The sequence below is a fragment of the Myodes glareolus genome, chromosome 22 (assembly GCF_982192425.1).
Source record: "Myodes glareolus chromosome 22, mMyoGla1.1, whole genome shotgun sequence".
NCBI classification, from domain to species: domain Eukaryota; kingdom Metazoa; phylum Chordata; class Mammalia; order Rodentia; family Cricetidae; genus Myodes; species Myodes glareolus.
Genome location: NC_142047.1, coordinates 1153152 through 1180594, shown reverse-complemented (window position 1 = coordinate 1180594; position 27443 = coordinate 1153152). Strand labels below are relative to the sequence as shown.

The window sequence follows — 27443 nt, the reverse complement described above, 5'->3', positions numbered from 1 at the left end:
ATGGATACACAGGATGTATTTGTAGAATTAGTGAACATATTCTGAGTCCCCAAATTTAGGCACCAATAGTATGTCTACAGGTGCTGTTGTATCAGTGGATGAAAGCCTTATGGATATAACCTTGGGTAAACAAAGAATAATACTGGGCATGTTCATATCTACAGTGTTTTTTTTTTGTTGTTTTGATTGCTTGATTTTTTTTTTTTGATTGGATTTCACTATGTAGCTGAGGCTGACCTTGACTTCTGATCCCCTGCCTGTATTTCCTTTGTGCTGGGATTATGTATCACCTTGCTCAGTTTAAATTTAGAATTCTTCCTCCAAGTTGTGAACAAAGGCTGGTTCATCTGAGTATCATTTGAACTTGGTGTAGTGATGACAGGTACCTGAGAGAAACAGTTTAAAATGGCAAGCATGCATTTTAAACCAGAGTTTCAGAGGTCTCAGTATACAGTGAGATGGCTCTATTGCTTTTAATTTTTGACAAGACCCTATGGAGGAAGAGCATGCATGGCTCAGGGAAGCTAGGCATACTGCATGACAGTCAGAAAGCAGAAAAACGAGCAGAAAGAGACCAGGGCCAAAATAACCCTTCAGAGGCACTCCACTCCTCAGCAGTCCACTCCTTTCTGCCAGGCCCCACCACTGAGATTTCTGACACCTCCTGGCAGTCTAGGGGGAATTTGAGCCTGTCAGTGGATGTCATCATTGACTGGATCAGAGCCCTTGTGATCTATCTCGGGAAATTCCTCCACAAATGCATCCAGAGGTATACTTCCCTAATCTCTGAGGCACTTCTCAACCAATTGAGTAGATAATTAAGGTTATCAACTGTGCAGCTTGGTGCATTTTCCCAAAAGCCATGTTCCTGTGTGATCAACTCTGAGACCCAGAAACAGAACATTACCAAAGCCACAGACAACCCTGGCCTCCACCATGGCTCCAGATCCCTTCAGGGGTGTGCATCCTGATTTTGGAGTGACATTATTGTTGAATGATGTTTGGGAGAGACTGCTATACATCTGTAAGGACCCAACCATTGCTTCTGCAACTCAGAAGCAGGCATGTTCCTGGCCCAGAACTGATGGCTGCATTCCACCTGCCAGAGTTTCCTGTCTTGGGTAGGGGCTACAGGAGGCTTTAGATCAGGAGATAGGATGGTCCTTCAATGCAGGGATTTTCCTTCTGATTGCTGATGGCAAATGCTGTGAGGCACTGGCAAGGGATGTCTTTATTTTTTTTATTTCAATTTCTATTCTTTATATACATTACATCCCAACCAGTTTCTCTTCTCTCCACTATTGGGACCCAGTCCTTCTCCTCTTTTCCTCGCCACCTCCAGATCTACTAGTCCTCTGCTTCCCTTCAAAGAAAAAAAGAACAGGCCTCCCAAAGATATCAACTAAACATGACATAACAAATTGCAATAAGATGTCTTTAATTTAGCCAGCTCAACATCTCCCTCCCATCAAAGTACTGTGTTCACCATGTGAGCTTCAATCCCTGGTCGCCTACCTACTGCAGGTTGGACTGAGACTGAGTCTGTTGCTGCATTTGATTTTAATGCTCAGGGGATGGATCAGGCATGGTCACTAAGGAGGCAGCCTCCCTCACCTCTGGAGTCCCCTTGGATGGTTGAGGTGACACATGTATTCAGGCAGAGGAGCTTTGATGTGTCTCTCTGCCCCATAGTTCTGCAGTCAAGGACAGGTGGCTGTCACTCAGCTTTGGCTACAGTCCACAGAGTGCTTTGCCAACAGTTTTGGGATGGAGATCTTCCTGGCCTCTTTGGCCCAGAGACTGCAGTTTGTCTCATAGAGCTTGGAGCAGCTCCCTCAGCCCTGCTCTTTCATCACAGTGGTGCGGGTGGGAAGTGGGCAGAAGCACAAGCGTACAGAAGCCTCCACACCCCTGGAGCTAGAATTTAACTACCCAAATGCCAAATAAGATCTCTTGTCTGAAGTCAGGGATTCTTAGAAATGAAGCCAGTGTGGTTTATAGCTATGATCCCAGTTACAGAATGAACAACTTATGCCTTGCTGTCCTCAGGGAATGGCATCATAGCATTGCAGCAGATACTGCTTGGCATCACTCTGGAATCACAGGGGAAGAAAGTCCTGCACCCTCTACTTAGCTGTGTGAGTTTGGGTAAGTTTCTTGACTTCTCTGATCCTGAGCAGAATAGGGATCACTACAGTCTGAATCTGTTCATGTTGTGCTCACTATTCAGAGTAAATCTCTTAGAATAGCCCATTGAAGGCTTGATACATTTTAGCATTCCTAAAACTGCAACATAGCTGCCTGTAGATTCTGAATCATTCAGGTGCAGAAGGTAGTTTATTATTCATGGTTTTCAGACAGGGAGCTTGAGGCACAGACTGGCCTAGTTCCTGCTTCAGACTTCCACAGCTGAGGTAGGGTTTGAACCAGAGACCATTTTCCTGTGAATAGTTCCAGAATCATTTGTGCCTTGCCCATTATTATAAACTGAAGAGCATGTTTCTTTGAGGAAGACTCCATGTAGTAGTTAGTATTGATTTTCAGCTTGGTGGGATTTTGAATTACCCAGGAGACAAAACCCTGAGCATGCCTGTGAGGGGTTATCTTTGTTAGCTTCATTGCACTGGAAAGACCCACCCTGAATGCAGGCAGCATCACTCCATGAGTTGTCATACTGGACTGACTAAAAGGTGGAGTGTTTATCTCACTGTGCTTTCTGACTGTATGTAGTGTAGCCACCTCCATCTCATGTTCTTGCCACCACATTTTGTTTATCATGATGCACAATACCCCTCTATTCCAGAAGTGGCTTTTGTCAGTTATTTTGTTAGAGCAATGAGAAGTGTAACTAACATACTTCCCTCACCCCTAAATAATTCTGGGGATAACGGGGCCAATGCCATTCACTTTATGGTCCACTCAAAATACTAAGCATAGCTAGAACATGAAGATTGGAAGTTTCTTTTATTACATTTACTTGACCATTTATAATCAGCCCCTTTAAATGAAAACACATATTTATAGATATTATTTGAGGGAAAAGTTATGAGGTCGGGTCATCCTATGAAGCATCTTTCCTCACTGCAGCTACCCTGAAAAGGAGAGGATTAAAGAAAGGAAAACTGTCTCCCTAGTCTGTTCATCCTAGGTCCTGGCTGACAGGCATGCCCTGATGAGTGCTATACCCTCTGACTGTCTTATACTCCTTGGTGGCCCATACTCAGGGGGTTACAGGAGCTTAAGATTGTAATAGATCAACCAATAAAAACAAGGCCTGTGGGGAGCAAGGAAAACACAGGACCAGAAGTGGGGTGGTGGAGGTGGTAAAGGAGGAGAAATGTCAGGGTCGGAGGTGAGATGGGAGAGGATGGATCCAGCCAGCAGAGGAGGAGAAACCAGTGACCTTGGGCCTTCTTGGGGAGTGTGATGGGAGGGCAGAGCAAGGGTGCAGTGGGAGTGTAGAGAAGGACTATCAAAGCTGATTTCAGTTTCTGTGTGGACTGGATCCTAGGAAGACAGAGAACTAACTCTGAGCCCAGCATACTTGCTCTGCATTTCCTGGAAGACTGTGTGGGTCAGGACCCCTAGCCCAGACCTAGATTTTACTATTATCTACATCTCTGCTTCCCAGCAAGATCCCCATGAACGAATGTATCTGTGAGTTTTTTTCCAACCCTGTGTTCCCTTTTACATTTTTCAGAAGAGTTGACATAAGTAGACTCTACCATGTGTCTCTCATCCAGAGCGCGTGCTTGCTTTTCTCTGGGTGCTTCTATGGAGTACTGGAGGCATTAAAAAAGAAGTACTCAGGCTGATCCAAGGGCTTTTTTTTTTTGTGGACAGGGCAGAATAATAACACCAAACACATAGTCAGACCTGCAGGAGTGCTTCAATTGTGTGGATTCTGTCTGCTTAGGAGCTTATCATCTTAGCAGAGAGAGGTGGCTAAGTCTGTGTCCTTAAGAACTGTCAGGGCTCTATGAGAAGCTGGGGCAGAGGTGAGTTGGTCAGCTTCTGTGTGTGTGTGTGTGTGGTAATTTTTTTTCTTCAATGAAAGAGGCTTGTTTTCTTAGGTTACCTGAAGTTATTGATGCTACCTCTCACTCTGCTCCGACCCCTCCTCCAATTCCCAGCAGGAGGTGGGTGAGGCCTTTGGATGCCCTCTGCTGAACATCTAGTTCCTACATTGTAGAGTGCTTTCATGTGGAAACTCAGGTTCAAGAACATAAGTAACACAGTTTGAGGTGGTGGCTATGGTGGTGCTGAAGGAGAAAGACAACTGCCTTTAGTTTTTCCAGGCTCTATGTTGAACTCTTATTTGGAGACTGAGTACACCATCACATGTCTGCCCTGTGCTGGGCAAGACTCTAAATCCTTTGCTTTTATGTTCTAAGAAAGACTCTGTAGGGCATAGATGCTCAAATGCCTACTTAATGAGGTCACTGATAGAGGCAGGGTCAAGTCTAAGGGTGTGTTGGTTATTTTTGCTGTGCCACATAGCTCTCATGATGGTCACACCAGCTCTCTGTATAGGTAATAATAATAATGGCTGTCTGATTTGATACTTTCTCTTCTAGATACTTTTAGATCTTCCCCACCTTTCCCTGTGCTATTTGCTTTGTACTGAAGAGTATAACTGCCACAGCACCATTGCTGGTGGGCTCTAAATTTACCTAGCTTTGCTCTTAAATATTTTCTAAAGTTGATAAACTAAACTCTATGCACTTCATTATATAGCAGTAATCCAGAGTCTAATGTTAAGTTTCTTCACCTCTTCAGTGTGATTCATTCAGTGGAAAAAAAAAAAAAAGCTCATTGTTTTGGGAAAAAGTTTCAGAGAGGGTGGAAGAGGGAAGATGGATTCTGTATGGGAATACCTGCATCATGGCAGTTTTTGAAAAGTTGCAAATAAAATTTGAGGTTTCCATGCCCTGTCCTGAAGTCCTTCCCACTGTGTAGATCTCAGTTTAACCACACTGTACTGCAACTGTACTTGGGTTCTAACTTCAATTCTGACACTTAACCAACATTTCTGGTGAGTGAGCAGGGGCTGTCACTTGTGTACTTTCCTGACACAGGGCTGGCACATCACAGGTACACATTAAATGTTAATTGAATTTCAGGTGCAGAAAAACTTTGTGAGAGATGAGCTGTTTTTTTCTACCTTCTTGGAGATGCTTAAGTTCTTTTCCTAATCTCTGTTGCCATATAGACTGGTGCTGAAATTATGAGATGTGTGGAAGCCACTGCAGTTTAATTCAGTTTTTTTTTGTTTTTGTTTTTATGGTGTGTGTGGTTACTAGTGCAAAGCATTCTGTGCAGGTAGAATAAATACAAAATGGAAAGAGGCTGACCACCAGTGTAAGTCTCCATCAATCACTTGCTTTTTGATTTAGGCAGTTATGGCTGGGTAAGAACATCCTGGGTCTGGACTTTAATTCAGATTTCATCACATGCAACCTTGTGATACTGAGCAAGGTACTTAACTTCTCTGTGAATGAGTTCCCTCTTCTATAACATGCCACAGACCCAGCAGGTTGTTGGGTATTAAATGAGTTACTGTGTATACAGCATTCAGGATCACTATTGGTATTCACTGCTGGTATTATTTGTTATTAAAGGAAGCTTTACTGTCCTCATGGAAAACCCAGATGGCCAGAGCCTAGGTCACATGACATTGTAACAAGGACAGAGTGTCTCCTGAAATTGGACTTAATAAAGTGCTTCAAAGTGGTGGCTCAGACTCATAGACATTTATTGTCTCACAAGTAAAGGGGCCAGAAGTCTTAAGCTCAGAGAATTGTCAGGACCATCTAGGTCCTGTGTCTTGCTAGCCTCTTGTGACTTACTGCTGTCTTTTGTGCTCCTTGACTGGTGAAGGCATCACTGGCTTCCCTAGGCCTTATCCCCATGTTTCCCTCTGTAACTGCTTATACCATCAGCCATGTGGTCTAAGGGTCTATCCTATCCCTGTATACCTCACCTAAATTTTATTTGCAGTAACCCTGTTCCCAAATAAGGTCACATTCTGAAGTGCTAATGGTTTGTCTCTAACATACCTGCTTTGGGGATACACATCTATATCCCTAGCTTGGGTGCAGAGATTATCTGCTGAAACTCTGAACACAGAGTCTAGAAGGAAGCAGTGGTGATCAGTGCTAGGTAGGTCTGGTATCACTCCATCTTCACATTTGGCTGCAGAATCTTGGGATGTTTCTTTGAACAAGTTGAAGCCAAGTTTCTTAACTCTTGACTTTGAGTGATATGATGGCGTGCAGGGGAGTGGATTCCTTAGTTTTTGATTTTCTGGAATGAGGTGGAAAGAAATTCCTTTCCTCTAGCGTGAGGTAAGAAAACTTAGGTCCTGGTGGCACATGTTAGCCCAGGAATGTCCGAAGTTGCTGTATTCCTCCTTGCCTTACCTATGTGATGTTTTGTGGACCAAGGGAATGCTCAGAAGTGCTGGCACACATGAACTCGTTTAGTTTTCCCAGATCCCAGAGTTACTTTGCTGTCAGAATGGAAACCTGACTTTCATTCCACTTAAGAGCTAAACAGATTTGCTCCATAGAAGTGTAGATATCTATAGAAACAGCCCTAATTTTAGCCCTGCCATACTTAATACCGACTTAGAGAGTGCTGTTTTGGGTCAGTGCCCAGGGAATTGGGAACATAAACAGGCTGAAGGGTCAGATCAAGCACAGAGTGGCCCAGGGACTGACAAACTTGGAAGGGCACTACAGGGATCTTTAGTGGATCTAAAAAAGGTCAGCTACAGCTGAGCATCATGCATGCCCAATCTCACAACTTAATAGGAAGAGGCAGGGGGATTGCTGTGACTGAGTTCTAGTTCACAGTGAGTGCCAGACCAGTCTGAACTACAGAGGAAGATATCTGAACAGGGCTGGACAGAGAAGCCCTGATCAGAAGGACAGGATTCTTCCCTATTTTTATGTCTTGTTAAAATTCTGCGTATTTGTAAGCCAGTTCTTGACCCTGTTTCTCTCGTCTCCATCTCCATAATTCTTACTCCTGTCCTGAATTACTGGCATTTTTCATAATCATGTTCATGTCCTGTGGCAGCATCTTTAATTCTGAGGTTGATTCACATGCCTTGAAGACCCAGAAATAATTTTTATACCTTAAGAGTCAGCCAGGGTTATTATTGTCATTCATGTCTGTATACTGAGCTGGCTATCTAGTAGACATGCAGAAAATACACAGCCCAAGGGATTTGAAAAGATTATTTATTTCTGCTTTACCCAACCAAGGGCTTGGGGCAGCCAGAATATAATAAAATATATATTGTTTATTAAATGGAAAGATTTGGTTTGTATGAGAGACAGAAATGACCTGTGGTTCTAGTAAGGACGATCTATGAAGGGTTACTACGTGTGGAGCCCATAGCATGGAAGATGTTGGGTGTGAGGTGAGATCTGTGAGGAGATGATTTCAGGACACTTGGGAAGTGACCTTGTCCTTCTAGCTTAGCAAGAACCCCTGTAGACTGTCAGACAGAGAAATAACTTTAAACATCATCTAATTTTGTGTCTTTTGAAGCATATTTAGCACTAATATTTTTACCTTAATCTCTGGTTATTTATTTTGGTAAGATGGGTTCCGTGCTCAGTTTCCAGGACTACATGGTAATGTTCCCACCTGCTCTACACACTTGAAATCTGTGAGTGACTGTCCTGTGTAACTGTTTGGAATCTAGATTTTGGGCATTAAAGATGTGACTGGTTCTTATACTGTCTTTTCATACACATTGTGTTCTTTAAGTAGGATGAGTTGTATTAAAATTGGAAAAGTGTTGTGCCAGGGATTGCAGGGAGAATAGTTAAGATTGGGCTGGGGCCCCCCTGTGAATGATTGGTGAAGGTGAGTGAAACACAGGTAGACCAGATGCCTATAGGTGTGACCACTAGAACTTGAACTTTCTCTTTCCTCTGTCTCAGCATGCATTGAATGTATGTTAGCTTATTTTGAATTATTGGTTACTGATGTTTGGATATACTTTAAATGTGACTTCCAAGGGTTTGTGTTTTAGAAGATTGTTCATCCGAGTGCTCTGTGAACAGTGGGGTAACGTTCAAGAGTGGATATTGTGAAAGGTGCTATGCCCTTGGGCTGTTGCCTTCAAAAAGAATTAAAGTGAGTTTTCCATAGAGCAAGTATGTTCTCTTGAGAGTTGGTTATTTTCTAACAACTCTTGTCCTTGAATCCTTCTGACTTCCACCTCACATTTGCTTTAAAAGAGTGCCATCTGCCATGTTGTGATGTAACTAGAAGGATTTTATAGCTCCATGCTGGTGTCATGCTATTGAACTTGTCAAACTATGATCTAATAACCTTATCTTCCCTATAAAGTACCCAGCCTCAAGTGGTTTTCTATTGCAACAAAAATAGACTAGTAGGACACTGTTTATTGATGCCATTTAATCTTGCTAACAATATTGTGAAGTAAATGTGGCCTTTCCTTATCAAATGAAAGGAGTCTCTAAGATTAGAGGACCAGTGATCATATGGGGAAGCTACCCATTGGTAAGAACAGATCCAGAGCATCAGCATGGATCCAGCCCTACTTAGTTTTATCAGGCAGCTACAAATCAAATGATAGGAGCTATAGATTTTGGAAGGAAGATAAGTGGCTGAGGCACTTGCTTCCTGGCAGAGATCTTCCTAATCTACTGTTCAAGCCATAGGAGAGCCCAGGTCTGGGTGGGCTTTCCTGGGCTGTGAGTAAAATCTATTTGTCCAGGGCTAGGATAAGGGAGTTTTGTTCCTTAACTTAGGGAGCAGCCCCAGCTGACAGGGTGTCAGAGAAGATCCCAGAATAAAAGCCAAAGGGCATGTATATGAAGGGCATGTGTATGCCAGTCATTTGGATTGTCAGATTTTTGCTCTCAGTGAGGAAGCATTTATATATGATACTGTTTGCAGACTGCTTTATGATTATTTATTAGTGTTGCTTGGTAAGAGTGTCCCAGTTTAGCAATATCCACTTACTAGGGGATACTTAATCATGGATCCCAGGAGTTTAGGTCACTGCTTCAGCTATTTAAAGCTCTACTCCCATCTTGTCTGTCTGTTTCTCTATACATCTGTCCACCTATCCACCCAATTGCTGTGGGACAATGGTCTTCTACTCTGTAAAGATTTGTCAGTTGTATTGCTTTAATAAAATGCTGATTGGCCAATAACCAGGCAGGAAGTATAGGTAGGGGCAACCAGAATAGGAGAATTACGGGAAAAGGAAAGGCTCAGTCTGCAGTAATCACCCAGACACAGAGGAAGCAAGATGAGAATGCCTTGCTGATAAAAGGTACCAAGCCATGTGGTTAACACAGACAAGAATTATGGGTTAATGTAGAATGTAAGAGTTACTAAGAAGCCTGAGATAATAGGACAACCAGTTTATAGTTAATGTAGACCTCTGTGTATTTCTTTGGAACTAAACGGTTGCAGGACCAGGTGGGACAGAAACCCCTGTCAACAACCCATGATAGTGCCCTTTTGTTAGGTACTCCATCTTAGGTAACTTTACTTCTTCATGTTCTTTTGGCGGAGGCATTAGTGGGTAGGAGAATGGATGTGTTGCTGATACACTTGAATAAGCAAGGGCAGCATCTTTATTACGACCATAAGTTCACAAGGACACAGTTCTTCTTTACATCCCCCTGCTGCTTAGAAGAGTGACGAGTGCATTGTTGATGCACTGATCATGTGTTGAAGAGTTAACCAGCTGCAAGATGCATGCTCGACCCCATGGAAAGTACTTTCCATAATCTTCTTGTTTGTCTTTCTTGTACTTTTCTATATATTTGTCCCTGTTCTAGGGTACCATCGACTGCATGTGTACAGTTGCTGTAAGCTGGTTCCAATACTTGTACATCAGATATATTCAATAGCATCTAATAATTTGGTTACAATTATTCTTTTTTACAGATGAGTGAGGAAATTGGGATAAAAGTCACACAAATCTCTAGCTCATGCTATTTCTTTATTTCTGAACCAGAAAGGCTCTTTCTGTGCACTCTCTGCTGTAGGTGCCACCAACCACAGGTAATTACTACATCTTTGCAAGGGAGCTTGTGTGAGGAGGAACTAAGTTTTACATTGCATTTAAATTAAATCTCAAAAGTCACACCTGAGTAGTGCTACCATATAGGACAGTACCAATCCGTACAAGGCTGTCCTTAAATAGTAATAACTGCCAAAATTGAGTGTTTACTATATTTCAAGCTCTGGGTCCACTCAGAGACATGGATTGAATGTTTTAAATCTCAAAGCCCTGGGTGAATTCACAAGGGCCAGGCTACCTCATCCACTCTATATCTATACCTATCCTATATCGTATAGCAAGGAAGTATTTTGACTAGGTTCTTGCCCAGAGTGAACTAACCTCAAAGTTTTTAACCAGTTCCTTGTTTCTCTTTGTTTTCCGTGTTTACAGCATTGGATCTTGCTGCAGAAATGAAGATTTCATTCTTTTAACTGTTTGTCAATTATCAACAGAATAGCTCTTTTTCCCCTTCCCCAGATCTTTCTAAAGGGGTCAAACCATATGCAGATTTTCAAACTCACTGTCTCCACCACATGACTCGTTTAGATTGAAGACATTTCTTTCCATTAGGTGAAGTTATGCCAATGTCACTTTGAAAAAAAAAAAAGAAACCAATATCCTTCATAGGACATTCTGTTTTATTTCCTGACAGATGAAACAAAATCTACTTTGCGTGATGGTTAAAATATTTCAAGGTTAAGATGGGAAGAAGAGAAGGTTAAGTTGAGTTGGGCTGAAATTTCATTGGGTAGAACAAACTTGGATCTTATGAGTTTGATGACATTTACAGTTCCCTGCTGAGCCTTCCTTTCCTGAGGTGGGTTCAGAGGAGTTTCACACTAGGCCTGGTTACAGAGTAGAGAGCAGAGAAATCGTGCTTCTGGATGGAAGTGAAAGCTACTGCAGTCTGTTTACACCAGATGTCAGTAGTACTTTCGTGTATACACTTGCCTCAGTGTGTTCTGTATGCTGATGAGAACTGTGAATGAAACATGGCTTATTTGGAAACCATGAAGTGACATGAGGCAGGGCCAGGAATTCAGGTTAGGAGCAGAATTGGGTGAAAGTAATCAAGAGAGATACTTGGAAGGAAAGCCAGAGAGATGAACCCAAAGGGTGAGACCACAGATGAGCACAGCTCTGTGGCCCAGCAAGTATAGGGTAAGAATGTTTTAGCTTCTGAGAGTAAATATGGGGGTGATGTGGCCAAGGACCTCTGGGGAAAGGCTTGATATGTAGACTTTGATTGACGAATTAAGTTCAAATGTCTCTCTTCCCTCTGCTAATTCAAGGCAATCATTTAGCTCTCATCCATCCATCCATCCATCCATTTGTCCGTCTGTCAGCTCACCTTCCTGCACACATCATCCACTTGCCTACCCATTGACTCACCGAATATCCACACATCTGTGAATACAGCATTTTAATTTCTTATCTGTATGTGGCATAGGGCATATGGTGATGTACAGGTACTGGCCTTATTCTCAGGGAATTCCCAGGCATGCATTTTTGAAATAGTCAAGGGGCCAATGGTATTGTATCCATGCTGCTTGTGAACTAGCAATATGTAGTCAGCGCTGACTTTCCCACTTCAGCTCTTGTCTGTATCTGTATTGTGCTTAGACTCATTATAATCATTATACTCATTGGATCTTTATCCATTTTGATAATAGGGCCCTCCATGTCCTCGAGTCTTAGCTCAATTGTAGACAGTGTTTAGGATGCTGATCTAGAAGGGAACTGTTTGCATGCAGGGAGCGCTAAACTTGAAAGGGTCATCATTGATCTGAAGGAACTCCCTGTCCTTTCTAAGGTCCCACCTTTCTTCTCTCTGCATCTGTTAGTTTGTGGTCTATTATCAGCCAGGATAAGAGTCAAGGGAACCTGCAGTCCTCACTGAAGCTGAAGCTCAACAATACCCATTACCTGTGCACATACTGTGTGACCTGGTGACCTGGAGGTATTTGTCTTGTTGGACTGGCAATCAGACAAGTCTTCAAGAAAATCTGCTGTCAGGTATGAACAAGGTAGAGAATTTCTTGGTACCTCAGAACCCCAGGGTGCTTTTAGTGTCTTGAAATTTAAGGTCTATGATTTTAAACGTTTTGAAAGCTGTTAATTCACTGGGTTCTCAGGTTTTTTAGGAAAGGAGATTGTATCATCCAGGTATAACCAGGGTGCTGTTTTGAGGCAAATGCTGGTGGCTGGGCTCAGCAGGCACTGAATGTAGAACACCAGCATAGCTTACTCTGCACCATGTTTCTTCCTGTCATTCTCTTAGTTAACACAGGGAGGCTATGTTAATCTTACTTGAGAAAGGAGTGGGGAGAGGCTAACACTGGGGCTCAGCTTAAGATCAAACAGCATTTGGATGCAAGAGTGGTACTTGAACTCTAATATGTCTGTGACAATGTTCTTGTTGCAGCTTTGCCTTATGGAGGGCTTGGGGCAATAAATTTACTACTGAGATTAAAAAAAAAAAGTAGGATACCTGCTTTTTGAAACATGCTTGTGCAAGCTTATATATTGACTGATATGCTGATATGTCTCACTTTTGACTTCTATAAAATAACAATAATAATGAGATGATGGTGATGATGATTTTATCTTGAGTAGGATGATGCTCATCTGTAATCTCAGAATGAGAGGGATAGGAAGGAGGATGATGAGTTCAAGGCTAACCTAGGCTACAGCACAAACAAAATGAATGGGAATGGAGCTCAATGGAGGGTGCTTGACTAGTATACATAAGATCTTGGGTTCAGACTTTAACACACACCCCGCCGCCCCGTTCCCCTATCTGTTTCTCTTATGGTAGAATAAGGATTTAAAAAAGTTCATTAGCAAATGCCTGGCACATTGACCTCTAATACATATTTTGCTATAAGAGGAGCATTACTCATCATTAACATTGTGGGTATGTTTACTTCTGCTAATTTTGATCATGCACTGGCCTTTATTTATTAATAGACTTACTACATTAATGAAAAAGGGCTTTTGCTTTGTAACATGAAATATAGGTATAATACCATGTGGCCACTGAAAATGTAAAACTGAGCTGAAATTTGGCCTCTGAACTGACACTGCCTTTCCTGGGATTTAGCTCTGTCTCTTATGACTCTGGTGGCTGTTGTTATGTCAGGAGAAGCCATGATCTTGCTGGGGAGGAGGATCCCCATTTCAATCCTAGAAAAAGAAGAAGAAAACATAAAATTTTATTGCTCAAGTCTAGAGCTGTCTCAGGCCTCTGCTCAGGAGATACTGTAGACCCCTTCCCTGGAATGTCCTGTGGGTTGTGCGTGATGGGCTTAGAGACTGTTTTCTCAGAGATGTCGTGCATCTTCCCAGCATGCTTTCAGGGATAGTGGGGAGAGTCTTCCTTTGCTCTGTTTGATGTTATACATTCTCTTCTGTGACCTTTCTTTGATGTTGTCTCAGGTGTGTGGCTCTTCGCTGATTCAAAATGAACTCACGGAAGCCAGAAGACTTGACTGTGTGGAAATGGTGTCACCCAGATATTGTCTTCTCTATCTTAGGGTTATTATAGGAATATTTCTCTCCTTCCCTCCCCCTCCCTCCCTCCCTCCTTCCCTCCCCGCCCCCCCCTTGTTTTCTTTCTTTCAGCAGTGTTTCTCTGTGTAACAACCTTGGCTGTCCTGGAACTTACTCTGTAGACCAGGCTGGTCTCGAATTCACAGAGATCCACCTGCCTCTGCCGCCTGAGTGCTGGGATGGTGCAGGAAAATTGTCTGTATTCTGTCAATCATGTTTTAAATAAACACTGATTGGCCAGGCAGGAGATGTAGGCGGGAAAACCAGACAGAAAATAGAAATGATGCAAGGAGAGCAGGAGAATTCTGGGGAGGAGGAAGTTGATTCCTCCCACTCCTGCCCAGACCACCGAAGCAGCAGGATGTGATCTGCCCACTGAAAAAGGTACTGAGCCACATGGCTAACATAGATCAGAAAAATGGATTAATCAAGATGTGAGAGTTAGCCAGTGAGAGGCTAGAGCTAATGGGCCCATCAGCTTATAATTTATGGAGACCTCTGTGTGATTTTTCTCTGGGACTAAACAGCTGGGGGGCCGGGCACGACAGAAAACTCAAACAAGCAGGCCCATTCATACTACACTGGGATTAAAAACATGTTCCACCACCGCCCAGTGGTCATTACCGTTACTATTAGGGAGGGCCATGTATCTCATTTGGCTTAAGGGTTGGAGCAACTGAAACATTTATTGGCTGGTGTAAGAACTTGGGGTCTGGAACGGGTGTGGAGCAAAGGATCTGAGAATGTCATCAGACAAGGTAGGGGAGATGTTTAGATTGACTGGGCATGCTGGTATGGCATTCTGCAGATAAGAAGAGGTCTGAGGTTGCACAGAGGATCCAAGTCGAGATTGGCCTTATTTTGTAACAATATGCTCTCATTCATTTAGCTAATTTCTTGTGCTTTTGCAGTTGTAGGCTAAGGGTGTGTGTATGTGTGTGTGTGTGTGTGTGTGTGTGTGTGTGTGTAGAGGTGTGAGTAGGGTAGGCATAGAAGAATGAGAACAACTTGCATAGTTGCAGTCTTTAGTTCTTTTGGCAGTTAGGCTGATGGGAAAGGTTGGTATCCTAAGCCCAGGTAGTGCCTTAGGGTAGAGTTGTCTGTTTTCTCATTGCATATTTAAGCAACAATAATACCAAGAAAGAGTCTGTGCTTCATGACCTTTTCTTAACTGTGCAGAGGGGAATGAGAGATGTAGGAGGAAAGGAGACAGAGGTGTCTCACTCAGGTCATCACTACTGGGGAGATAGTGGATATTGTTTGGAGACTTGGAAGCCTCATCTACAGCTTTGAGATGAAGGCTCAAGAGAACATCTGAAAGCATGGACCTCACACCCCAGAGTCCTTGCAGAGTGTGTGTGTGCGTGGACCTGGGAGAACTGTGTCTTGAGTTCTGCTGACAGGTGAATGAACCTTTCCAGCCATTTGGAGGCAGCTGGAGCAGTGAATTAGTACAGTGGTGTTGTGGGAGTAACTTCCGCTGCCTCAACCAATAGTCACTAAAATATGAGCCCACAGTGCAACGGGGAGCGACTTCCGCTCCGTCAGCCAATAGCTGCTAAAATACCAGCCCACTGGGGCGTGGTATATTTCTCTTTTAAAAAGAGAAGCATATCCGGAATAGGCTCTCTTGGTTCCGGCTCTTGGTTCCGGTGCTCGGTCTCAGCTGCTGCTCCCGGCTCCTGCTCCAGCGACTAGGCTCCCTTCCTGACGGTTTATGGTGTATGTAAGTTTTACCCCCCCGCCAAATAAATAACCCCTTAAAACATAACTGGTATGGGATTGATTCGTTAATAATTGGCGCCAGGAATCCAAAAAAAAAAAAAGAGGGATAATTGGATTATGGGATAATAGCTTTGTACTTGTGAGTTATTGTTTTTAGACAAATATATTGGTATTGATTCTTATATATTGATACAAACTTAAATTATGTTGACTATTTTAGGCATGCATGCTTCTACCTCTGTTTAAAATATTTTTATGTATTGACATATATATATTGTATTGATATATGTATATTTTACCATATTGCATTGTACACTTCTACCTCTGATTAAGATACTTATATATTGTTTATGTATTGATATATATATTTACCATATTGCAATGTATACTTGCACATTGTTTATACTTGGAGGTCATATTGTCCCCATTTATTGCACAGTTGTTTACTATTTCAGTCTTTAAGTTAAATAGATATTGAAAATAATATAGATCAATAGTCATCTAAGTTTGTCATTTATAATTAGACTAATCAGGTTCTTTAGATACATAGACATTATATTCAGTATAGATAGATAATCTTCAACCTCTTCAAAGAGCTGTAGAAAATGGCCTTTAATCTAACTCAGAGTTCTATGGTAGGGAGACACAATCGCTCCTGGCAACACTGATCTATTCCCGAGAGAATGTTGAGCACCAAAGACACTCCACCTGGAGCCTTTCTTCTTGGCAGAACTGGCCTTTGGGTAAAGAAATGCCCATACCTCAACTACTGACAGAGTTACAGAGTATCCATAAATGGATAAAACAGGACTGTCATATCCTGCCAAGACAGGATAAGATAGTTTTAAAAAGTTCCTTGCCTTTGAAAATGGTATGTCAGTTACGTTAGGCCTTAGCCAAAGTTGGTTGCTTCAACGCTGCAAACATAATTTTGGGTGTTTGCCCAGGTAGCCAATTGTCTATGTGATTTGTTACATGTTCTGGAAGTTTGATTACACTTCCTAATTACTCAGGTAACATTATTTCCCTTCTCAGATCTTTGATGGGATTAAAGATTATATAAACATAGTTACTTTCTTTTCATGACCTGGCCAAGTTATTTCTTATACAAGACTTAAGCTAGTTAGAATAGGATATTTGTATTTATTGTATATAATTGTGTAAGTTTGTACTTGCTGTATATAATTTCGTAGTAGGCTTAGAACTCTCTTACTTAAACAAAAGGGGGAGGTGTTGTGGGAGTAACTTCCGCTGCCTCAACCAATAGTCACTAAAATACGAGCCCACAGTGCAACGGGGAGCGACTTCCGCTCCGTCAGCCAATAGCTGCTAAAATACCAGCCCACTGGGGCGTGGTATATTTCTCTTTTAAAAAGAGAAGCATATCCGGAATAGGCTCTCTTGGTTCCGGCTCTTGGTTCCGGTGCTCGGTCTCGGCTGCTGCTCCCGGCTCCTGCTCCAGCGACTAGGCTCCCTTCCTGACGGTTTATGGTGTATGTAAGTTTTACCCCCCGCCAAATAAATAACCCCTTAAAACATAACTGGTATGGGATTGATTCGTTAATACAGTGGTGTCAGAGCAGTAGGTTGGTTCTCTAGATGTTCACTGATCTCCTTTACTTGCATACCACTGTCTTGAGAATGTTGTCCCCTCTGATGTTTCTGCTTCTGCTGTCCACTGAAGACCAGGGAAGTCAGTGGCCCTTGCTGATTCGTATATCAGCAGGTTTTGGATCAGGACTCCAGAGTTCATGGCTTACATAATTGTGTCACAGGGCAGCATGTGTCTGGATGCCAGCATACCAACCTCCTCTTTCTCCTTTTTTTTTTAACATTTAAATAATTTATTTCTTTGTGTGTATGTATTCTATCTGCATATATGTGTACTACCTGTATGCCTGGTGCTAGTAGAGGCCAGAAGAGGGTGTCAGATCCCATGGAACTGAACTTACGGATAGCCATGGGCTACCATATGGATGTAGGGGCAACCAGAGCTCAACACTGAGATAGTTCTCCAGCCCTTTCCCCAGCCTTACTTCTTATCTTGAAAATGGAGACAGTAAGAGAAGCAAATGTTTATCTGAGTCATGTACATTATCATAACAATCTAAGCTCTGAGGTTAGTTGTCATTTTGTTGGTTTAAAATGTTTTCTAAAATTTATAAAAAATTTACACTTATTAAGTATTCTTTATTAAAGAATGTACCATCTTAACCATTCTTAATTGTGCAATTAAGAAGTGATAAATAATTTACACTGCTGTGTACCCAATTTCAAGAAATCTCTCTATCATGTAGTATTGAAATGTCATGCTCATTAAACATTCTGTCCTTTCTCCAGCCTCTGGAAATCACCATTCCCTGTGATTTGACTACTGGAAGTGTCTCATATGAGTGAGGTCAGTTAATATGTGTCCTTTGGTAATTGGCTGATTTAACTTAGTATAATGTCCTGTAGATTAATTCATATGGTATTGTGTGACAGGTTTTCCATCCTTTTAAAGCTTGAATATATTCTGTTATAAGCATAATACAGGTTTATTTACTTTCCATTCATTGATATGTTTTTGAGGAAACATTTAGCATGGTGGTTTCTCTCTTCTGTCTGTATTTTATATATTTTGCAAGTGAGTATAAACCAAGTTGCTGTGAAATACCAGTGTATTTGACATTTGACTTATTTTATTTTGAAGGCTTTTCTAGATCTAAGAGTCAAGAACAAGTTTGATATGCAAAGAATGATACTTTCGTGTATGTGTGTGTACCTAAGTGTATATATGTGCATTACATACATGTAAGAGTCTGCAGAGACCAGAAGAGGAATCAGATCCCTTAGAGCTGGAGTTATAGGTGGTCGTGAGCAGTTTGCTGTAGGTGCTGGGAATTGAACCTGACTTGTCTGTAAAAATAGCAGGAGCTCTTAAACACTGAGCCAACTGTCCAGCCCTAGGGAGGATACTTTGTAAAGAGACCACTGAAGAAAATTTTAGAAATGTTGATTGAGGATCTTACAGAATCTTTTCGATATCTGGCTTCCAGTATCTTTTCTCTTGGGTTTCTCCTGGGCTTTACTGTTGGGTCTGTGGGTCCCCTGGACTTGCCAGTGTGTGTGTATGTATCAGGGCTTAAAGCATTTGATCTTCCTGTTTCTTAGCTTTCCATCACTGCGACAAAATATGTAAGACGACTACTTTATGGTGAAGAAAAACCCGTGGTTATTTAACATGGTGCTTCTTGTCTCTGTGTTCATGTAGCACATTACAATAGGAATACAGGGTGGAATAACAGTTAACCTCATGACAACTAGAAGTCAAAAGTGAGAGACTACAGGGCTCTGGGGCCAGGGCCAGAGCCTGGGCCACTGTTTCAACATCCCAAGTTCGATGTCATGTCTCAGATGACCTAACTTTATTATATTAGGTCCTAAGTCCTAAATGTTCCACTCTCTTTTGTCAGCACCCATAGGCTGAAGGCCATAGCTTTAACACTTGAGTCATTGGTTGATTCCATATCTAACCTATGGTATGAAGTCCAGGACATTCCTTCACTGCCCTGAAGTCAGTTTGTCACCTGCAGAATGAAGGTCTGGACACCTTTTGGTTTCCAAACCTAGAGGTTTCCGATGCCTTAGGAGTCTGGTCCTGCATGAGCTGTCCCAGGTTAAGGATACTAATGTGGCGCCTATGAAGCCTGAGTGGCTATGAACCTTTAAGCAAGGCAGTTTTTCGGAGTCCTACTAACACAACTTCCAGAAGTCTTCTGGAGATTCTCTTTTTACTACTAGAGGCCACAGTAGGAGGTGAAGGCTTTAGCTTATATTGTGATTTATGCCCACTGTTTTCCGGCCAAAGGCTCCTGAGGCACCGTTCTCAAAACAGCAAACACCGTTATCCAGCATCAGTATTGTGGTCCCAATCTAGGTATAAGTTTACAAAGACAGCTCTCTGGAGCTGGCATGCTTCATCAAGCCAAGGACCTGACAAATAGATACTTCTTTGCGACCAAGGCAAGATCTGCTGTGTGATTGGCCAGAGTTCCCTTCCTACCCGATTGATCATCAATTTCTATTTAAAATAAGTGCTTTGTTTGTCTGGGGGAGTTCTAAGTCCTAATGGCTGACACTTACTTCTAAATCACTCTGTGAAAGATTTAAGTAAGCATTTCTTTTTCATCTTTTCCCCGATGCACATTAAATTCAGTTTCCCATGCTTCTGACCACATGATTTCTTGCAACTGTGTGTCCAGTAGGGATATTTATTGCTTGCATCTTTTGAATTCCAGTCTTTTGAGGTCTCCTCACTATTTGGGTATCAAAAGCTCATAATATATTTTCTGCTGCCCTTGAGGAACCCATTGCTTCTTTTGGTAGCACAGCCAGATTGGAAAAAAGGGCATATGTGACCCATGCAGGGAGCTTCCAGTGGTCTCTCTTCTCTTTCTGCCCTCTGAACCTGACTTTAAGATGTGACTTTAACTTTTTTTTCTGCATGCTTTTGGCAAAACAAAAATTGGAGGATGCAAGCAAAACAGAAAGATAGTGACATATGGGCCTATTTGACAGCTAGTATTAAAGGGACCTTGTCCCGTTCCCCCCCCCCACCTCAATCTGCGTTAAGGAAAAAAAAATTATGGGCTGTGGGGATGGCTCAGTCAGTGCAGTATTTGCCCTTGTACAAGCTTGAGGTTCAGGATCACCAGCACTCACATAGAAGATGTGCATGGTGATGTGTGTATATGACTGTTGTGCTGGCTGGGGTGTGGTGGGGTGGCAGAGACATGGTGATTTTTAGAGGTTGCTGGATAGCCAGTCAGCGAGATCTGGACTCACTGAAAGATCTTTTCCCAAAAAGAATATGTTGGAGGGGTTGGAGAAATGGCTCAGAGGTTAAGAGCATTGCCTGCTCTTCCAAAGGTCCTGAGTTCAATTTCCAGCAACCACATGGTGGCTCACAACCATCTGTAATAAGGTTTGGTGCCCTCTTCTGGACTTCAGGCATAAATACAGACAGAATATTGTATACATAGTAAATAAATATTAAAAAAATATGTTGGAGAGAGATCGAAGATGACCCTGGGCATCCAAGTCTGGCCTCCACATTAAAGTCTGGTACCCACATAAAAGAAATGCAGCCCTGAGAAGAACACTTGGTTAGCATCCACAAGTTCCTGGGTTTGATCCTTAATACCACAAAAGCAAGCAAAACACCAAAAGCAAATTGAAACACATAAGTCCTTTGTGCAGCCTATATTGTGCCAGGTAAAGTGTGAAGTGTTCTCAAATCTGTTTTCTAAAATCCACACAGAAACCTTTGTAAGTCACCATTGTTCAGCTATGTGAGAGAGCTTTCCTGCTTTCCCTGGACTGAAAGTAGAAATACTAGCCTGCTCCAAGCTCACAGCTCAGTTCTGTTCCTACCATGACTGGTTTCTTTACAGAACCTGGAAGTGGGTCCACTGTACAACTTTCTCTCTGTGCCTGGTATTGTTTGCTGACATCTAGTGCATTGATTATTCTATTAGTTAACTTCTCAGAGCTGGGGAGATCACCAAGTTTTCTCTCATCCTCTAAATTTGAACTCAGTCCCTGAGGGGAAAGTGACCCCTTAGACTTGTCTCCCAACTCATTCAATTGGAAACAGTTTTTTTCTCTTTTTTCTGGAGGGATATGTAGCTATCTCAGAGGTAAATATTTCCAGAAGTGCTTGTACCCCCAAGAGGTGCATCCACTTCTACTCTTTAGTCAATCTTGTCTTTGGAACCCTCTGAGATGTTTTCTTTGTGAGCCTGGCTCTATTCAACAAGGTGGAGGCCATTCCTTATACCTTATACATCCTTCTCCATTGGTGCTAGTATAGGCTGATGCCCTGCCTTGGCAAGCAGTGCTGATGTGATAGTGTGGGGCTACTTCTCATCATGCTGATGCTCAGCTCTGACTTGTTGTGTGTGTCTCTTAATCTTTTATGTACTGCAAATTCCTGTCAGCAAGGAGAGAGATGGCTGTAATGCTTAATGGTATTAGTTACTACACAGACTCAATGAGTAAAAATATGCAGTGAGGTCATGTGTTTTTGCTTTATTCACAGTTATATTCCAAGATGGGTCTGCAACAAATAGTCATTGACTAAGTAAGGAATCTCCTCTTGTCCTACCTTGAAAAGTGACATGCTCGTGCGACTCTCAGGAACTGACTCTCAGGATCAGGGTTGTCCAGAGAATGTAATTAGTATAGTGTTTATCTGTAAGAGAGAACTTACTAGGTAACTTGCTTTCATTCTCACAGAGGGTGTAAGGTACCACAGTCACTGTCTTGTGCAAACTGGTAGCTGACTCAGTCCAGTAGCTGGGAGACTCAGGGCTCCAGGTCAGGGTGTAAGTTCTAAAGTCCAGGGGTATCAAACCTGGAGCCTGGTGTCCAAGGACTACATCAAAATGCATCCAGAAAGATGGTTCAGAAGCCAATCACCCTCCTTCCACTTACTTGCTACATCTAGCCTGACATTTCTGACCAGTGCTGTCCACTCTGAGGGTAGGTCTTCTCCTTCACTTTACTGACCCACATACTAGTCTAATAGAATTATCAAAGGTAATACTTTGCTAGTTCTTTTTTCATTCTTCAGTGTAGTCAAGTCGACACCACCACTTGTTAACATAGAATTCTTCCCCACCTGAGACTGAATTTAATACTGACTCATTAGCATGTGTTCTGAAATGGTGTGAACTTGACAGTAGTCTGGGTGAAGAGCAATGGACTCTTCAGACTTTAAAATCTCTGGTTTGATAAATGAGGAAAACAGAGAATGTTATGACCAGGAAACAGGGTTCTATCAGTGTACTACTTTACCCACCCTCCCAGGCCAGTTTGAGTGCTTCCTTGTCTAGAAAGACCTCTGAGGCTCTTTGGCTAGAAATCATTGTCTTCCCAGAATGTCTCCTATATTCCAGCCTTTCTGCTTTTATAATCCCAGGACCAGCCAGGTCAGCCAGACCAGCTGGACCAGCCATAAACTTGCAGAGGGGTAGAGTACTACCTGATTCAATGTGGTGCCCCATAGTACCTTCTCCAGAGTCTTAGATCTAGTTAACTCATCATATTTTTAGATATATCCCCAGTTAATTTATGAATGACTTTCTAAAGTCTTTGGTTTTATAAGTACCACTGTCTCTCCCAAGATACTTCTTTCCTTTTCAGACTAGAACTGTAGCTCATTTTTATTAGATTGCTTTTTTTTTTTAACCCACATACTCGAGGGAGAAAAGCTCTTTACTTTTCCTTTGTAATTAGCCTTGATGATGACTATGTTTTTCATTATGTTTTATTTTTGCTTTCCTGGAATTTATCAAGTGACCTCTTTTCTGCAAAGGTTGTCCTTCAAGAGAGCAAGAGAATTTGATTAGAACACTGTGGGGATTTACTTTGCATTTTTTAAGAAATAGGGATCATGATGGAAGGGGCTGATGAGAGAGGATAGAGAAATTTCAGTCTGGAGCCATAACAGGGGCTGGGCAGGAGAAGCTCTCAGAACAAGACTTTTTAATTTATCTTTTGCAATCAACTGCTAAAGTAATTAATAGTCACTTTTATTTTATTTTAGAGATTGTTTTATACTTAACAAGGCACCCTGTGGCTGTGTCTTTTGTGTCCAGGGCAAGGTCTGTCTTTAAAAAGCACATTAATAATTATATTCATCAGCACTGCTTTGTAGAATTTTTAGCTGCTTAAATATGATACTTGTATTTTATTTAATTAGTTTGATACAGGTGGATGTTTTTGTTAAATTCCAGAGTACCTTGGTAGCCTGCTGAATCCCCAAGAGTCTGCATTGTGGTCTTGGGTCTCTTTTAACATGTAAGAGAAGTATCCAGGTACAAAGTCAATCTGGGTCATGATGGTGGAGGCAGGTATGGGTATGGGTGGATGGGTCTCTACTCTCTTTAGGGGAACTTGCTGGGACCTGCTGAGGCCAGATCCACTTTCAAGCATTTCTTCATGTCCATGGCTGAACTGAGAGATTTTGTTGGTGGTGCCCAGAGTCTCTGGAACAAAAGAAAGAAGGAAAGGCTTGAATTATTCCTCCATCCATCCATCCATCCTTCCACTGCCCCCATACATACACACATACATATAGCCACATTCAGTCAATTTTCGAGGCCTGCCACAAGGCTGATATTGAGGATACAAAGTCCCTGTCTATTTGTGTATACTTCTAATATCAAGTTCTTTCCAATTCAGCATGGTGGGAAAGGCACTAGTTTTAATTGTTCTTGGGCATATGCAGGCATGCTTATTTCAGTCTCACAATTCTGGGATAAAAATGTTTTCTAAGTTTTTGTTTGTTTGTTTGTTTATTTTTCCCACACACCCTTACACCTGTTGATTATCATAGTGGTACATGATGTTTTGTATAATAGTTAGAGCTATGTAATTCTATCATTGAGGTTTGGAAATAACTTTACTCTCTGTGTGATATTTTACGAAGCCCTTAAACACCTAGAGCAGTGGTTCTCAACCTTGCTAATGTTGCACCCCTTTAAAATAGTTCCTCATGTTGTGGTGACCCCCCCAACTATAAAATTACCTTTGTTCCTACTTCAAAACTGTAATTTTCTACGGTTATGAATTCTAATGTAAATATTTGTGTTTTCTGATGGTCTTAGGTGACCCAAGTGAAAGCATCTTTTAACTTCCAAAGGTGATGCAAACCATAATTTGAGGACATCTGAATTAGAGCCTGATGCTCCTCTTTCGCTCAGGGTAATGGCTTAATCTCTTCATAACAGTCAGTAGGTAGGTTGAACTCAGGAGCGTTTTGTGGACCTGACAATAGGGGAAAAGGAATGCAAAGCATAGAAGTTTTTGGTTTCAGAATTTATATTTCTAACCCTGAGTCTGGGAGTTTCTCTGCATCAGTCCTGCCTAAGCTTGACCTTGAGTACTGTTTAAGGAAAAGCAGCTTGTGGCAGGAAATCTAGAGAGCCTGTGAGGTTCCATCCACTGTTTTCATTGGATCATATGGACAAGTTCTACTTTTCCAGGCCTCAGTTTTCTCTGTTTATATTGAGGGAGATACCTACTAATGGAAGTCTGGATTTCTGACAGCATTCACTCAAGGGCATTCTACATTGAATATCCTCTCCCTGGTATATACCTTCAATTCTCTGAGGTGTGGTGTCTTCCTGTTTGCACTGAGACACTAAACCCAATTTTGTTGGAGCATATGTGTGTTCCTAGTAGACCTTGGATCCTGGGGCACAGTCTGGTGGTGATAAAACATCCATTACTATAGGCATGGGTAGTTTTTCACTCTGCACTGAATGATTCTGATGAACTATGTTTGGACAAGGTGTAAGGGAGTCGACTAGATGGTTCAGTAGTTCTCATATTCAGCTTTTCCTGAAATTTCCTAGGTACTTCCTATGTTTTATACCTAGTGAGGGCTACAAGAGAAAGTAAGGTGTTATTTTTGAATTCCTTCTGACTAATGCTACAGTGCTTGTATTTGATTTGACACAAGTATAAGACCCTAAACCTTGAGCTTAAGTTTTATTAACTGTGAAATTATAATGATGATGACTAATAATATTGATATATAATAATTAATGATGAAAATAACAGAGTTTCTAAGAGATGAGTGTTTTATCACCTAAGATTTGATTAATTCCCTCTTTAATCCTGTAAGTGCTGTTATTTCATTAAATACAGAAAGAAATGAAGACACAGAGGGTAAAAAAACTTTATTAGAATCACACAGATAAAAAGGAACAAAACAGGGATTCAAGCCTATCTCTCTGTTCTCAAAGCTTAAACTAATCTCTCTGTCTCTGTCTCTCTGTCTCTGTCTCTCTCTCTCTCTGTGTGTGTGTGTGTGTGTGTGTGTGTGTCTGTCTGTCTGTCTTTGTCTTTCTCTCTTTCTTATATGTGTGATATGTATGTGTTTGTACAGAGGTCAACTTGTGGGATATTCTTTTAAGATATGTTACATTTGTTTATGTGGTGTAGGAGGTCCTAATGTATTTGTGTTGCTTTCATTGGTTATTAAAGAAACTGCCTTGGCCTATTTGATAGGGTGGAACTTCGGTAGGTGGAGTATACAGAACTGAATGCTGGGAGGAAGGGCAGAGTGGCAGACGCCATGAAGCTCCTGCCAGAGACTGACACTGGTTAGAATCTTTCCTGGTAAGCCACGATCTTGTGGTGCCATACAGATTATTAGAAATGGGTTAAATCAAGATGTGAGAGTTAGCCAATAAGAGGCTAGAGATAATGGGCCAGGCAGTGATTTAATTAATACAATTTCTGTGTGATTATTTTGGGTGTAAGCTAGCTGGGTGGGACCAAAAGCAGCCCCTCCTGTTACATTTATGCTGTGGAACGTTTATTTTAATGATGCAATGATGTGCTGCATTCTTTTATATTACATTTATTTAGTTCTGTTCCCTGTGTAAAACACCTGGTGGTCTAATAAAGAGCTGAGTGGCCAATAGCAAGTCAAGAGAAAGGATATGTGGGGCTGGCAGGTAGAGAGAATAAATAGGAGGAGAAATCTGGGGAAAGATGATCTAGGAGCAAGAGTGATCAAGGAGTGAGAAAAGAAGGGGCCATCCACTCAGCCAGCCCTGGAGTAAAAGTGAAAGTAAGATTACAGAAGTAAGAAAAAGTTAGATGGGGGTAATTCAAGGCCAGCTGGACTGGGATTGAACAAGCATGTGATCAAACCGGACTCTCTGAATGTGGCTGACAATGAGGGCTGACTGAGAAGCCAAGGACAATGGCACTGGGTTTTGATTCTACTGCATTGACTGGCTTTGTGGAAGCCTAGTCTGTTTGGATGCTCACCTTCCTAGACCTGGATGGAGCGGGGAGGACCTTGGACTTCCCACAGGGCAGGGAACTCTGACTGCTCTTAGGACTGGAGAGGGAGTGGGACGGGGAGTGGGGGGAGGGGAGGAGGTGAAAATTTTTAATAAATAAATAAATAAAATGGAAAAGAGCTATGAGGATATAGATGAATGCATACATATGGAAACGTGTACATTATATCTTTAATATTGTATGTGTAATTTAATTAGCTATACACCTAATAAAGTGACATCTGCTTTAAAAAAATAAACTTGAAATGTAATGTTAAAAAAAAAGAAAAAGAAAAGCTGGCAAGAAGCAAGCCAGCCAAGCTAAGACTGAGCATTCATAACTAAGAATAAACTGCGTGTGTGTTTTATTTGGAGCTAGGTGCCCACCCCCAAGGCCAAAATAGTAAAAAGAGTAAAAGTAACAGTCCACTTCCGGTATCATTCTACAGCTGCTGTCTATCTGGAGGCAGAGTGCTTCATGAGTTTGGAACTTGCTAATTGGAGTAGGTATGTTGACCACCAAGAAAGCCTCAAATAACATTCATGACTAAGATTAAAACCCATGCCACCACAAATGCTTTATGACTTGGTTTCTGGGGATTGAACTTAGGAAGACACTTTTCCAACTGAACTATCTCCCTAGTCTAAACTTCATATTCTAAATCTCATCACTTTAGTAAACTAAGATTATTATCACTTAGCAGGTGGCCCAAGAATATACTAAAATCTCTACCTTGAATTGTATTTTAAAGAGTGCACAGTTCAATTGGAGAGCCAAGTCAAACATTTGATGCTTGTTGAAACAAACCAAGATGTGTTAGAAGCTGAAAAGGCAAGAGTCAAGGTTGTATGTGCTTCAGTGTGAGCAAGAATGGGGAAAGAGGTAGATTGGAGTGACAGAGACTAGAAGCACTATTGCAGGATGTGGTGGCAGTCTTGAAGAGTACTGGTTTGGGATTCAGGAGACCAAGTCTTATCCTTGTTGTTTGAATGTGAACTCTTAATGCCACTCACAGATTTTAAATTTGTTAAACAGAGTCAACAATCTCTCTCATAATATCATAATTGACTGATATGAGAACATCCTAATGTGGGAATGCACTGTAGAAGGATTAGAACTTGCTGTAACAGTGAAGATAAATAAATCATGTACAATTCCAAGGCATTTTACCAGCAGTCAGGTGTCCACTGATCCTTGTATGTCTTCAACCCAAATCCAGAATCCAGGGTTGCTATAGGAACCTTGTCATTAT

General features: G+C 41.7%; 1 protein-coding gene across 9 annotated transcripts in view; it reads left to right on the top strand.

The window, feature by feature from the left end:
- Large1 (LARGE xylosyl- and glucuronyltransferase 1) overlaps positions 1–27443 on the top strand; it is a 439219-nt gene that overhangs the window by 34758 nt on the left and 377018 nt on the right. For 6 of the 9 annotated variants that reach the window (XM_087900594.1, XM_048438256.3, XM_087900593.1 and 3 more), the window contains exon 2: positions 17684–17741. The exons of 2 other annotated variants lie outside the window; for them this stretch is intronic. The gene's annotated coding sequence lies outside the window, so the exon portion shown is untranslated. Of the gene's footprint in view, positions 1–2060; positions 2149–17683; positions 17742–27443 lie in introns of those variants that run through there. One more of the 9 variants, XM_085682101.2, reaches the window with a different exon arrangement.